Raw genomic sequence first — 16157 nt, forward strand, 5'->3', positions numbered from 1 at the left:
TTTCACCCACATAGCATGTGCGAGAAAGTTGAGAGGGTTACGTTAAAAACTGGATGCACTTCGTGTACAAAATGGACAATCTCTTTGGAAGTAGAAGCGACCCCCACAATAAGAGACGACATTCTTCTTCTCTCATATATGGTGGACACTAGCTCACCTGATTTTTCAACCGTCGATGATGGTCGCTACTCCTACTTCCCCTAGTGCATAACCAATATCTAGCACAAGGAGAAGAAGGAGAAACGACCCCCCACTGCAAGAGTCGACATTCTTCTTCTCTCATGTATGGTGGACACTCCCTCACCTGATTTTTCGACCGTCGATGATGGTCGCTACTCCTTCTTCCCTTAGTGCATAACAAATATCTAGCACAAAGATAAGAAGGAGAAGCAACCCCCACAACAACAGTCGGCATTCTTCTTCTCTCATGTATGGTGGACACTCCCTTACCTGATTTTTTGACCGTCGATGATGATCGCTATTCCTTCTTTCCCTAATGCATAACAAATATCTAGCACAAGGAGAAGAAGGAAAAGCGACCCCCACAACAAAAGTGGTTCCGCGGCACGCCACGTGGTTCCGCTGCACGCCACGTGGTTCCGCTACACGCCACGTGGGACTAATGGTCTTTCATTTTTAAATGACTGTTTTAATCAAAAACAGATCTGTTACAAAAGGGATTTCATTTTTTGAACTTATTTGAACTGAAGACTTTTTGTATATATATGTGGTCGAAATGCATGATACCATGAAGTTAGAAAGGGCTAAACCATTCAAAAGTAGCAAATGAAGTTAGAAAGGGCTAAACCATTCAAATTTGGAAACTATAATGGTACAAACAGAAACTAGACATATATAAATTGGTCCAAGCACTACATGATACTAGTCCAAACAGTACATAATAATAGCTATCATAGATATATAGTTGGCCATAGTTGATACTGGTCCAATCAGAATGTCCACCTTATTCAAGGTGACGCTGGCCATAGTTGACAACTCGAATCTTGCGGTACAACTCGTATGAAACGTATGCATCTTTTGCTGCATACTCAATGTTGATACGATCAAGTGGGGTCTTCTCCCAAAGTTTGTGCTGAGACTTTGGGAAATTGGTCTTCATATCACCATATTCCTCGTCGATCAAGGCAACTGCCATATGAGCCATCGAAGTCCTGACATGTCGAAGCCTGAATACCGTTTGGAGATCAATGAGGCAACCAGTTGGTATCTCAATACCGAAGCTGTACCTCATCTTCAGCTTGTCATTCGTTATGTCAACGGTAGCAAAAGTGATGCCGCTGCGAAGGAAGTCCATGAGTTCTGGACAATGCTTGTCACTACTGCAACAGAAACAAATTAAAATGGAACAAATGTTACATACTGCTGCAATAAGGAAATATGTTTCACTACAACTAAAGAGAAAATTATCTTTAGGATTCAAATAGAACATATGCAATGGAACCCAGAGAGATCACTATAGCTATTCAATGGAACCTAGAGAGATCACTAGCTATATGCAATTTTCATGACTATGACATATCATATTGCTATCCAATGGAACCTAGAGAGATCACTAGCTATATGCAATTTTCATAACCTTGGATCAAAGAACACCGCATAAAATTGTATCACTACAACTATGATTTCAATGGAACATATTGAACCAATCAGATTTTTCAGATTGTGGAACACTATTCCAATCAGATTGTGTTCCCTTCAACTAATCAAAATTGTTTCACTACAACTATTTGAAGCGAACCAACTATGATTCCAATGGAACATATTAAACACTAGTTGATTCTAATACGATTTTTCAGATTATGGAACACTATTCCAATCAGATTGTGTTCCCCTTCAACTAATCGAAATTGTTTCACTACAACTATTTGAAGGGAACCAACTATGATTGAAACAAATAAACTTACAATGTCATTACCTTGGATCAAAGAAAGCCTCAAAACTTACCTCGCCCATTGGAAGATCAAGACATGGTGTGTGAAGCATAGTTGGATGACGGCAACACCGCGTTGATCGGCCGTGTACTCCAGATCAAGCCCCAAGAACTTCTCATGATCCATTGCGGCGTCAAGCCATCGTTCCTTCAACTGTTCAAGAAAATACGGCATCTCGCTGCTCTCGTTCGTGTACACGACATCGAGCATGGTCGTGCCATGTGCGAGCACCTCTCCTAAGCAAGTTGGCATGGTGGAAGAAGAGAAGGGAAGAAGAGAGGAGAAGAACAGAGAGCGAGAGCGAGAGAGAAGAAGAAACAGAGAAATGGCGACTCTGCTTCGGTTCATGCTTTTCATCGCCCGAAACGACGCGGGATGCAAACCGTTTAGGGCCTTTAGTCCTGGGTTGAGCCACAAACCGGGACTAAAGAGGTATACCAACGGTTGCCACCACTACGGCAGGCCACGTGTTACGCCTTTAGTCCCGGGTTGAGCCACCAGCCGAGACTAAAGGGGGATACGAACGGTTGCCACCACCACTGCCCACCGCATAGCCCTTTAGTCCCGGTTTGGGACACGAACCGGGACTAAAGGCTCCTTATGGGCCGGGACTAAAGCCTCGAGGGAGGCATTGAGAATTGGGGCGACATGGCCGGGCCTTTAGTCCCGGCCCAGAGGCAGGCCGGGACTAAAGGGTCCCGGCCAAAGGCCCGTTTTCCACTAGTGAATCTTTTGTTGTTGTTGATGTTGCTATATGTGAAGTCGACTATGATATGTACCAAATGTTAGTACACCCTTTCTTTGGAGGATCACATTATTCACTACTTGGCTCATGTTTTTTAATATCATATTGTGATTCTTCTCTCCAAGAATCAGCAACAAGCTGGTATATAACCGGGCATATACTTCATGTTTACTACTTCCTAGCTGTTTACATTTGATATACCCATCTAGATGTTGTAAATAGCAGATATCTAACTATGTCAACTTTCGGATTAATATTTATGGCCGTCTGACGGCCCTGCCCGTGTGGAAGATTCATCTGTTGCCAATGGTTAAGGTATTTACTGTGGTGAACAACCAATAAGTGGAAATTTTCACCATATTTATTTTACAGCTTCATTCTTACCTGAATTCAGTTGCAGGTCTCATATACATCATGATCCAAGCAGTCATTAGGATTGTTGCTATGATACATTCTGGATATTTAATTTAATGGATTTCTACTTCATGAAATTGGGGCCATGATGGTCCTCTTTGTGGTGTTTTGCTTTAGTTTTGTAACGATCTCCCCCGTGTGCTTCTTCAGTATTGGAGGAACATAGAAATGTAATGATTTCTCCAATGTATTTCTTCAATATTGAAAGAACATAGAAATCTTATGTTAGTATATGGTTCATAGTTTATGTTAGTATATTGAAAGAACATAGAAATCTTATGTTAGTATATGGTCCATAATTTATGGTTTATTGTTGGTTTTTATGTGGTGTGTCAATTCCGCCTTGCTGTCCCACCTGACCGACATGGATTATGCCGCTGTCAGAAGCCCATCTTGGGCTGCCCACAACTGCGTTTGTGGATAAACCTGCGGGTATTTGAAAATTTGCTTCTCGTCGCATTTATTGCCTTCTAATACAGCTAAAGCTACAGGCACACCTCATTCAGTTCTTGAGATTATTTTTTTGTAGGAATGGATAAACAATCAGAAGTAATGCTCAGGCTTCTTTCATTTAGTTGCAACTTGCAACAGTCCTCGTGATTTCTCTGCAATATACTGAGCTATTTGTTTTAAACAAAACATTTCATCTGTCTTTTTTTCAGATATTTATGGTGCTACTATTTTGTTCCTCAATGGGATCATATTTCTATTGTGCCTTTTCTGTCTAAATGAAGAACAATGGCATTTTCTTCCCAGCAAGTCAAATTGCACATTTTAATAAGTTCCGAATTTTGTAAATAGAAGTGACCAATTGTTATGACCGGTACAACGTACCAACGGAGGAGGCCCAATGGACAGGGTTAATTACGGGCTTAGCCCAAGTTATCTTACCTATCTTAGAGTCCAAGTTATATTAGAGTCCAAGTTAGAGTCCAAGTTATCTAGGGTTTAGTGGAGGCTGTCCTCCTATATAAACACATGTACCCCTTCGATATTAAGCAGACAATAAACAATATATTCTGTTGTCGTCTCCCTCAGGAGACGAGAGCCCCAAACCCTAGCCGCCTCTCTCTCTCTCTCTCTCTCACGCCGCGACGGCGCCCAACCGCCGGCGCCGGCGTCCCCAACCTCGCAGTCCGCACTTCCACCCCTACAACCTACGTCCGAGACTTGGTAGAACCCTAGCCTCTACCAATTTGGTATCAGGTAGCTTGGGTTCGATGAGTTTGTCGGACCTTCCCACCACCACCGCCGCCGCCACCACCGCCTTCCCCGCCACCTCGCAGCAGCCGCCGCCGCCACACCACTCGCCGCCGCCGGCCACCTCAGGTCCGGCCGCCTCTGGTCTCGCGGCCCTGGCGGCCGAACCCGCCCCCGTCCTCTCCCCGGCGGAGATGTCCTCGGCGATCCGCGACCTCAACCTGGTGGTCTCGAACCTCCGGACTTTCCTCCAGGCTACGTACGCAACCCCGCCACCACCGCCTCCGCCGGCGGCGCCCTTCGCGCCACCGCCCCCGGCCACTGTCGCGCCCCAGGGCCTGCCGATCACCCAGGTCCGGTGGCCGCCGTCGCCGTCCCCGCTACCGACATGGATTGACACGCCGACCTACACGACTGCGCCACTACAGCCGACGGTGTTGCAGCCACCCGCCCCCACCTTCGGGGGGTTCGGCGGGTACACTGATCCGTACGCCGGGAGCTCCGTGGTGCCGCAGCACTCTCCTTCCGCCGCGTTGGGTCGTCACGAGGGCACCTACGCGGCCTCGCCACACGTGCAACAGCCACCCCGCTTCACCAAGCTGGAGTTCGCCACCTACGACGGCACCGTCGACCCCCTGAACTAGCCCAATCAGTGCGACCATTTTTTCAGGGGGCAGCGGACCATGGCCTCCGACCGCATGTGGATCTCCTCCTACCACCTCCGTGGAACCGCCCAGACTTGGTACTACGCCCTCGAGCAGGACGAGGGCGGGATGCCTCCGTGAGAGCGCTTTCACGACCTGTGTCTCCTCCGGTTCGCCCCCCCATACGTGGGAGCCGTTTGGCCGAGCTTGGTCGCCTTCCCTTCACCACCTCGGTGCAGGACTTCGCCGACCGCTTCCAGACGTTGGCCTGCCATGCGCCTTACATCACGGCTCGCCAACGCGCGGAGTTCTTCGTCGGCGGCCTTCCCGACCACATCCGCATCGACACCGAGATGCGCGACCCCCAGGACCTGCAGACGGCCATGTATTACGCACGCGCGTACGAGCAGCGCACCAACGCCCTGCAGCAGGCGTTCCCGGGCCGCGGCACGCGTCCCTCGACCCGCCCCGCCCCGGCGGCCGCCACCCCGACACGCCCCGCCCTGCCGGCCGCTACTGCGGCTGCCCCCGCGCCGACACGGACCTTCCGGCGCTTGACGTCGACCGAGCAGCTCGAGCGGCGCCGCAAGGGCCTGTGCTTCAACTGCGACGAGCCGTATGCGTCGGGTCATACGTGTGCCCGCCTGTTCTACTTGGAGACCGTCGACGACGTGGAGGTGGAGGCCCTCACCGCGGAGCTCGACGCCACCACACTCTCCGAGGCCGGCGTCACGACCTACAGGCCGGTCGACGCGACCGCCTTCGTCGTCTCCCTTCATGCCATGGCTGGCATCAAGACGACAAAGCCGATGGTGCTTCCGGTGACGATCAACGGGGAGCGTCTCACCGTGCTCGTGGACACGGGTTCGATGCACAACTTCCTGTCCGGGGACGCCATGCGCCGCCTCGCACTCCAACCGGCGGGCTTGGAGAAGTTCAGCGTCACCGTCGCCAACGGGGACCGCCTTGCTTGCCAGGGGGTGGCGCGGCAGGTTCCCGTCCTCATCGGCGACGATCCGTTCTCCATCGACTGCGTCGACATCGACCTAGGCTGCTACGACTTCATCCTCGGCATCGACTTCCCGTCCACTCTCGGCCCCATCCTTTGGGACCTCGATGTGTTGTCCCTCATCTTCTGGCACGAGGGCGGCCGTCGCGTTCAGTGGACAGGCATCGGCGGCTCCGGCGCCGTGACTCCACGGCTCCAGTTGATGGCGGCCGCACTGGACGAGGCGCATCCCCTCCTGGCCGACCTCCTGCAGCAGCACAGCGACATCTTCGACGAGCCACAGGGCCTCCCTCCCGCGCGGCCCTATGACCACCGCATCCACCTGCTGCCGGACACGACACCTGTAGCCGTGCGTCCGTACCGGTACCCTCAGCTACAGAAAGACGAGCTCGAGCGTCAAGTGGCGGTCATGCTCGCGCAGGGCATCATCCGGATTTCGACATCGCCGTTCTCCGCCCCTGTGCTCCTTGTGCGCAACCCCGACGGCACATGGCGCTTCTGCATCGACTACCGCGCCCTCAACGCCCTGACGTCCAAGGACAAATTCCCCATCCCCGTCATGGATGAGCTCTTGGACGAGCTACACGGAGCGCGCTTCTTCACCAAGCTCGACCTTCGCTCGGGCTACCATCAGGTGTGCATGGACCCTGACGACATCGAGAAGACGGCGTTCCACACTCACCATGGCCACTTCGAGTTCCTGGTGATGATGTTCGGCCTCTCCAACGCGCCGGCGATCTTCTAGACCCTGATGAACGACGTGCTCAGCCCATACTTGCGCCGCTTTGTGCTTGTTTTCTTTGATGACATTCTCATCTACAGTGCATCTTGCGCGGAGCACCTACAACACGTGGCCATCATCTTTAACGAGCTTCGAACGCATCGTCTTCACCTCAAGCGCTCGAAGTGCTCGTTCGGCACGACCTCCGTCGTGTACCTGGGGCACGTCATCTCGGCGGACGGGGTAGCGATGGACGCGGACAAGGTCGCCGCCGTCGCCACGTGGCCGATCCCGCGGTCACCGCGGGCGCTCCGCGGCTTCTTGGGCCTCGCCGGCTACTACCGGAAGTACATCCGGGACTTCGGCCTCATCGCCGCGCCACTGACGCGACGCCTTCTACTGGGACGAGGAGGCGACTACGGCATTCAAGGCTCTCCAGCGGGCGCTCACGACGGGACCCGTCCTCCAGATGCCAGACTTTGATATGTTGTTCATGGTGGACTGCGACGCCTCTGGCATCGGCTTCGGCGCCGTCCTCCACCAGGGCGAGGGACCGCTCACCTTCTTCAGCCGCCCCTTCGCCACTCGCCATCACAAGCTCGCGGCCTACGAGCGCGAGCTTATTGGGCTGGTTCAGGCGATGCGCCATTGGCGGCCTTATCTTTGGGGCCGGTCATTCCGCATGCGCACGGACCACTACAGCCTCAAGTTCTTGCTGGACCAGCGCCTCTCCACAATTTCGCAACACCAGTGGATCAGCAAGCTCTTTGGCTTCGACTTCACCGTTGAGTACTGCCCCGGCCGTCTCAACACGGTCGCCGACGCCTTGTCCCGCCACGACACTGAGGATGTCGCGGACGATGTCGCCATGGCTGGCACTACCATGTGCATTCGCTCCGGGCCATCTTTCGCCTTCATCGACGACATTCGTCGGGCAACTTCGACGGTCGTGGACGCCCAGGGCCTGCGCCAGCGCCTTGACGCCGGCGAGCTGGACGCGCCCTGGCGCTTGGACGAGGGGCTGCTCCTACATGGCCACCGCATCTTCGTGCCCGACCATGGCGACCTGCGCCACCAGGTCCTGACCTTGGCGCACTCTGCAGGGCACGAGGGCGTGCAGAAGACTCTCCATCGTCTCCGTGCTGATTTTTACATCCCCGGTGATGGCGCGATGGTCCGCGACTGGGTGCGGTCGTGCGTGACGTGCCAGCGGAACAAGAGGAGACACTACGACCCGTGGGTCCAGCCGCTGGACGTACCCTCCCAGGTGTGGGCGGATATTTCCATGGACTTCATCGAGGGCCTTCCCAAGGTGGGCGGCAAGTCCGTCATCCTCACGGTGGTTGACCGCTTCTCCAAGTACGCGCACTTCATCGCCCTGGGTCATCCATATACAGCCGCCTCCGTGACGCGGGCCTTCTTCGACGGCATCATCCGTCTCCACGGTTTTCCATCGTCCATCGTCAGCGATCGTGATCCCGTGTTCACGGGACATGTCTGGCGGGATCTCTTTCGACTGGCGGGCGAGAAGCTCCGCATGAGCACGGCGTTCCACCCTCAGACAGACGGCCAATCCGAGGTGGTCAACAAGGTGATCGCCATGTACCTGCGCTGTGTTACTGGTGATCGTCCACGAGCTTGGGTAGACTGGTTGGCGTGGGCGGAGTACTGCTACAACATCTCCTATCACTCCGCCCTGCGCACCACGCCTTTCAAGGTGGTCTACGGGCGCCCACCTCCGGCGATGCTCCCTTACGAGCCTAGGATGGCTTGGTCCGAGACGGCGGGCGACTTACTCCGCACCCGCGACGACATTCTGGCTGAGGCACGCCAGCGTCTTCTCCAAGCACAGCAGCTGGCTCGGAAGTACTACGATGATCATCATCGCGAGGCAGAGTTCGCGGTGGGCGATTGGGTGTGGCTGCGCCTCCTCCACAGGACCACGTAGTCTCTGGACCCGCGCTCCAAGCGCAAATTAGGACCTCGCTACGCCAGTCTCTTTCGTGTGCTGGAGCGCGTCAGCACACTTGAATACCGCTTGGAGCTGCCAGCTGGTCCTCGCCTCCACGACGTCTTCCATGTCGGCTTACTGAAGGCCTACCGCGGGGACCCTCCTGCAGCGACGCCGGCCCTTCCTCCTACTTCGGATGGCCGCCTCCTTCCAGCTTCCGCACAGGTGGCGAAGGTGCTGCAGGCGCAGCAGCGTCGTGGCGTCTGGCATGTCTTGGTACAGTGGACCGGCCTGCCAGAGGAGGAACCGACTTGGGAGAAGCTCGACGATTTCCGCCAGCAGTTTCCAGATGTTCAGCTCGAGGACGAGCTGTTTGAGAAGGCGGGGAGAGATGTTATGACCGGTACAACGTACCAACGGAGGAGGCCCAATGAGCAGGGTTAATTACGGGCTTAGCCCAAGTTATCTTACCTATCTTAGAGTCCAAGTTATATTAGAGTTCAAGTTAGAGTCCAAGTTATCTAGGGTTTAGTGGAGGGTGTCCTCCTATATAAACACATGTACCCCTTTGATATTAAGCAGACAATAAACAGTATATTCTGTTGTCGTCTCCCTTAGGAGACGAGAGCCCCAAACCCTAGCCGCCTCTCTCTCTCTGTCACGCCGCGACGGCGCCCAACCGCCGGCGCCGGCGTCCCCAACCTCGCAGTCCGCACTTTCACCCCTACAACCTACGTCCGAGACCTGGTAGAACCCTAGCCTCTACCATCAATGTACTACGTTTTTCTTCGAATCACTTCATCTCTTCATCCACTTATGTGAACCAAGAACATCCTGAAAGCAACTGTAAACATACATCCAAATAGGGCTCGAGGCTTTCGTCGAGACCGAGGAGCAAGCTTGCTCATGACTTAAGTGTTGTTGAACCAGAGGAAGACGTGTGTGTGTGTGTGGGTGGGTGGGGGTGGGGGGGGGGCAAACAATTGGATCGGCGAAGCACTCAGTAAACAACTGTGATATTTGTTACGTTTATCGCAAGTTCTTGCGGGATTTCTTGCTTTGCTGCATTTGTATGATACTACGTTGGTTTCCCCTGTGAGACAATTGCTAGAAAGCCTGTTCTCTGAAAATTCCACACCTGTTGGAGTGTTGGGTAAAGCTTTACGGAGCAGCTGGACCGGCTCTGACTGATACATAGGCCGAACATGGAATTTTGCTCCAAGTATGATCCAAAATGCGTAGGAACATGCGTGGTGGTAGACTGGTAGTAGTATACCTTAGTATAGGTACTGATATGATTGGTTACGTCCCTTAGCGACAAAAAACAAGGTCACTATTATCGTCTCCTGCTGTCATTTTTGGGCGTCCATCGTGTGTGTCTGTTTGTTGTGGGTTCAGTCCTGTACTTAAACCTGAGAATGGTTTCATACTTGAACCATACTTGAATTATACCCATTCATTTATGTCTCAAAACCATACTTGAACCATACCCATTTAGTGTCATTTTTAGCCCAACCAAAACCAAACCCACTATTTTTTCCACCCAAACCAATTTAAACCCAAAACATAACCATGGGTTTAAACCCAGTACATAACCATGGGTTTGCTTTAATGTACATATGATTGTACAAATTGACATATTAAAAAAAATAAGATAGATAAGGCATAAGTGCATCTACAACAGTTTAGAAACAAAGTAATCCTTAAGATACAGTCAACACACAGTAAGAGGCAAAAAAAACATGCCCATGACTGATAAGCTCACTAACAAGTGTATTAAAACCAAATTGCTTAGCGAAAGCACAAGAAAACACTTCCGATTTTCATCTGCTGTTTCTCCATAATACATAATTACATAGTGCATTACAGCATGCACGCGGATCAAAGATACTCGTTCACGGTCGTAGTTGATTATTGCATATAACCAATGCCTAGAAATCGGTTTGGACCAATAGTTTATAACCGCTAATAACCAAACCATTTAAACCCATAACCAACTATACCCAAACTGGTTTCTCCACATACCCATACCAAAATCAAACTAAAAAAATCTCAGCCCAATAAAACCTAAACCAATCAAACCCAAAGTAAGAACCGAACCGTTACACCCGGTTTTTTAATAACCATTCTCACGTTTACCAGTACTAGTACCAACCAGGTTTTGGATACAGAATAAAATTTTAATATTTAAAACTTGACAAGAATAATTAAAGTTATCAAAAATTATTTAAGCGTGGTCTTGTTTGAATGTCTCCGTTGCAAGGAACACTAGTAGGCAAATAAAATATAAATTGAATTTGGTTCAAAAAATATAGTAGATTCAAATTTGATGATAAAATGAAAAGGCATGGGAGGTGTGTTGGATGGTGTATGCAATTCTGAAAAAAACTATCGAAAGCATGCATACACTTAAGTAAGCCTAAGAGCAACTCTAGCCGAGGATCCGGCCGAGTTTAGTTAGTGGAGTAAACTTTATTCATTTATAGATTATAGATGGCTGCACCTAGTCATCCCCTAATTTTAGTGGAGTAAAAAAGTGTGTAGATTTTGTGTCCTAGCCGCATGGACTTCAAACATTTCACAATACATGTCGTAAAACATTTAAATTAAAACATGCATACCATTACATAACCGTTAACAAGCATATAGTTTCATCATCGTAATTTTCAGATTAAAACATGTATAGTTCATCCAAAAGGCACCACTTCAAACACAGCGTTTGATTCAAAATCACCATAAACATACCATGTGTATGTTATGGATCGAGCCAATAAAATGGCATGCACAAACTGGAACAATGTCCTTGTCGAAGCAAAACCATCGCCACCAGTACCACCATCCTCTAGGTCATCATCACCACCTCCACCACCACAACACTAAAAGGAAAAACCCTATACGTGGAAGCTTATCAATAGCACGCCCTTTGGAACGGGCGCTATTGCTAGTTATAGTAGCGCGCTTTTGACACAGCCGATACTGCTACAACATTAGAAGTAGCGCAACTCTGCCTACACGCACTACGGCTATGCGAGCCAGGCAGGAGTTATCGGGCTTACCAGAGTAGCAGCGCGGGTCAATGTAAGTGCGCTACTGATAAATACTTACCGTAGCGCTGGTCAAAGACCCATCACTACAAGTAAGACTGTACTGTGCCACATGGTGGGTCCTGAGTAACAGTAGCGGAGCTCACATACACGTGCTACTGATAACATATTAGCAATAGCACGTTTTGCGAATCGGCGCTACTATTAAGCCGCAACAGCCACCTTTTCCCTCCCTTTCCCTCTCCCTTCTCCTCTCTCCCTTCAATTTTCCCTCCCCCCTCCTCTCTCGCTCACTTTGCTTCTTCCTCACTACTTCTTCTCCCCCATTACTCTCTTTCTTCAAGATCTTTTTTTCTCTCGTTAATGTTCCTAGCCATCTCCTTCCCAACTAGCTAGATAGATCTATCCATTTAAAGAAGTGACATGTCTACCTCCCTAACTAGATCTAGCCCATGTGAAGATCACTAGCTAGCTAGAGGTGTTTGGAGACACGTAGATCGACCTCATCACCGTGCTCGATCTTAGGTACGTGAGTGAAAATTTGTGCTTTGCAAGAATGGAAATATATTTTGTGTGTGTGTGTGCGCGATATATTTACCTAATCGGGCAATAAGATGGAAATAGTGCGTGTGTCATGAGTTGCCGCCGAATTGTGCTTGAGTTGCCTATGTTTTGCCAAAATGTCGATTTATTTTCATTCCGGTGAATTTCAGGCAAACTCTATATATCCTTTTTTTAGGGAAGGTCATGTCGAATTTTTGTATGACTTCGATCGATGCACATGCATGCATTTTTATAATCAATTTGCTTATTATTATCGTGCAGGCGATCATGATGGTTAGTGAAACGATGGTGGAAAGGTGGTTGCGATCGGCGGTGCAGGACATGAATGAAAATAAGATAATATGCAAAGGAGGAGTTTGGCTCGACCCCTATGAGCATGCTCGTTTGAAGGCGCACCTGCTCATGACTGGTTTCATGGATGGCTATACTCGGTGGATAATTGAATATGATGATGATGAGAACGCCGACGAGGCAGCCAATGACGACAGAGGGCGAGACAAAGAGATGACCGACAATGGCAAAGAGGCCAGACATGGCAACGGAGAAGAGCTAGAGGTCAGACATGACGGCAGAGAAGAGGCCAGACATGACGGCGGAGAAGAGGCCAGACATGACGGTGGAGAAGAGGCCATACATGGTAGTGGAGAAGACATGGACACGCCACAACCTTCATCTCTACTAAGTTCAATCGTGCGGGACCCTCATGTTCGAGACCTCCTTTGCAAGGAGACGAGTACCGATAGAGCTGCTTATTGAGAGGAGGCCAAGCTGGAGCAACTCAAGGTAGACTCGGACACTCCATTATATGATGGTTGCAATCCTAAGGTGGACCGCTTGAGTTTCACGCTCGAACTGCTAAAGATGAAGGCTAAAAATGAATGGACCAACATAGGCCTCGATGAGCTTCTCAAGTACCTAAAGAAGGTTCTTCTCGCGGGGAACCTACATCCTACTAGTGTGGATGAGGCCAAGAAGATAGTATGCCCTCTTGATCTGCCACACATTAGATATCGTGCATGCATCAACAATTGTGTCATTTATCGGAAGGAGCACACAGAAAAATCGAGCTGTCCGATGTGCAATGCTTCTCGATACAAGAAGGCCGGAAAGAAATCTTCCCGGAAAGTTGTATGGTACTTACCAGTCACTCCCCGTCTGCAACGTTATTTTGTAGATCCTAAGGAAGCAAAGCTCATGCATTGGCACGCGGAGATGAAAAAGCCCGACAATGGAGATGATCCAAAGTTGAGACACCTCGCGGATGCAGGCCACTGGAGAGCGTTCAACGCCGAACATCGATATTTTCTAGGTTATGCAAGGAACATCGTGCTAGGCATGAGTATTGATGGCATGATTCTGTTTGGCAACCAGCGCACCAACTATAACACATGACCCATGTTTGTATGGATGTACAACCTCCCTCCCTGGTTGTGAATGAAGTCAAAGTACATACACATGAGCATGCTAATTCAACGGCCAAAATAACCGGGAAATAATATTAATCTTTATATGAGGATACTTCAAGAGGACTTAGACACGTTATGAAAAACACCAACCAAGACATGCGACGCCAGCAAAGGCGAGTATATATAAGAGTCGTGCTAATGACGACAGTGCACGACTATCTCGGTTGCGGATATGTCGTAGGCCAGGTGTGCCGCGGATATTGCGGATGCACACGGTGCATGGATGATACATCATCTCAGTAGCTAACGTCAACAAAAGATGGCGGGTCTGGGAAAATCGTGTACATGGGGCATCGAAGATGGCTCGCGAAGAACGACCCGTGGAGAAACCATGGAGATCTATTCAGTGATGAGATTGAGCATTGAGGACCTCCATGTAAGCGAAGCGGCTCCGAAATCGATGAGCTATTGAAAAACTAGGAATAGTGCCCCATGACGGGAAAGACGATGAAAAAGGCGTTGGAGCCGTTGCCGAAAGTATGGAAAACAAGGTCTGTTTTCTGGGACTTGGAGTATTGTCCCAAACTCGACACACCTCATTGCCTTGATCAAATGCAAGTCATGAAGAATGTCCTTCAGAGTTTGCTTGCGACACTGATGAACATGTCGGATAAGACCAAGGATGGGCCAAAGGCAAGAAGAGACTTGGAAGATTTGAAAATCATGGCAGACCTCCACATGCCGCCCCGTAAAAATTCAGAGGAGACGAAGACCGAGGCACGGCACAAGGGCAAAAAAGTGAACAATAAGGAAGAGAATTATTGCCCCCTTCTTGCTTTACCTTAATTGCGAAGGAGATCGAACAATTGTTCATGTGCCTTAGTGGAATCAAAATTAATTTCGGTTACTATGGGAAGATAAGAAGATTTCTAGACACGAAGAAGAAAAGGTTCAGCGGAATGAAGTCTCATGACTGTCATGTGATGATGAGGCAGATACTACATATTGCCCTAAGAGGGATAATGGACAAGCACGTCCGTGGCATGTTTATTGGTCTCTGCAACTTTTTTGATGTTATCTCTCAAAAGTCGATTATTGTGAAGCAGCTCTGAAGGCTACAAGAAGAGATCATTGTGATACTAAATGAGCTTGAGATGTACTTCTCGCCGCGTTGTTTGACGTCATGGTGCATCTGTGTGTCCACATTGTGGACGCCATAATAGACATGGGACCGACATTCCTACACAACATGATGTCGTTCAAGAGGATGAATGGGGTCATCAAAGGATTCGTTCGTAACATGTCCCTTCGGATGGAAGCATCTTGCACGACTATCTGATCCAAGAGTGCATCTCTTTCTACGAGAATTATCTATATGGTGGAGACCCTGTTGTTGGTTTGCCCGTTAAGAAGCACCTTGGGAGGCTCGAAGGAAAGGTCACTCCAACGGTCACAGGGCACTGCATGTGGGTTACTGAGATCGACGCAACGACTTTGACATAGAAAACTTTGTAGTTCTACAACACCTAGATGTGCTAGATCCTTTTGTCTTCAACCGGGACTAAAGGTCCCATTTAAACCGGGACTGATGCCCGACCGGCGCCCTTGCCGCTCGAACCGGGACTAATGCTAACATTAGTCCCGGTTCGTAATGAAACTGGGACTAATGTGTAAATCGAGCTGGGACGAAAGCTCTGTTTTCTACTAGTGTTTGTTTCTTTTTGAGAAACCAAAGAAGTTTATTTTAATCCGAATTCTACAATAAAAATTTGACCACTCTTTGTGTATCTATGGAGTGCATATATTTGATCCATAATTAGATAAAAACTTTATAAGACAAATGTTACATATTTAAATAGTATAATTTGTGTTTTTCATGGATTCACGTCGCAACCCAGTGATTTAATACCAAAGGGAAGATAAGGGTGTCAAAAGCCAACTGAATGGGAAACATGGCAGGTAAACTCTCAAATACCACGAAAGCTCAAACTTATTTTATAGTTTCAATTGCTACATACGGTATGTTTTGCACATATAATTTTAGTAGACTACATATGCGTTTTGCGTCATATAATTATTAATACACGTCATAGTTTTTCCTACTGCAAACACATAAGCATTGGTGGTAGGCTGGCTACAAATGATATGGGACTGAAAAGAAGCAGTGTTGGAGTTGGCAAGCTAGGGTTTGGAGCCCGCCACGATTGGAAGGGGAGGTGTTGACAAGTTATCATTCCTGATCTCGCCTAACCTAAACAAGCATGTTTTGCTTGCTGACAGTGTTACTCCAAATTTATCTGCTCGGCAACTTACTTTGAATTTATTTGCAACATATTTCCTTTAATTTACTTTTAAATTTAGCTCATGGCATCAGGCACAACTTTTTTTAATTTTAGAACGAACTAATAAGTTCAACTAAGTTGGCTCGGGACCACATCTCATGTTTCAAAATGGCATCCCAGGAAAAAAATACCCTCAATAGATCCATTGTATGTCATGTTAAAACA

The sequence above is a fragment of the Hordeum vulgare genome, chromosome 7H (assembly GCF_904849725.1).
Source record: "Hordeum vulgare subsp. vulgare chromosome 7H, MorexV3_pseudomolecules_assembly, whole genome shotgun sequence".
Classification (NCBI taxonomy): Eukaryota; Viridiplantae; Streptophyta; class Magnoliopsida; order Poales; family Poaceae; genus Hordeum; species Hordeum vulgare.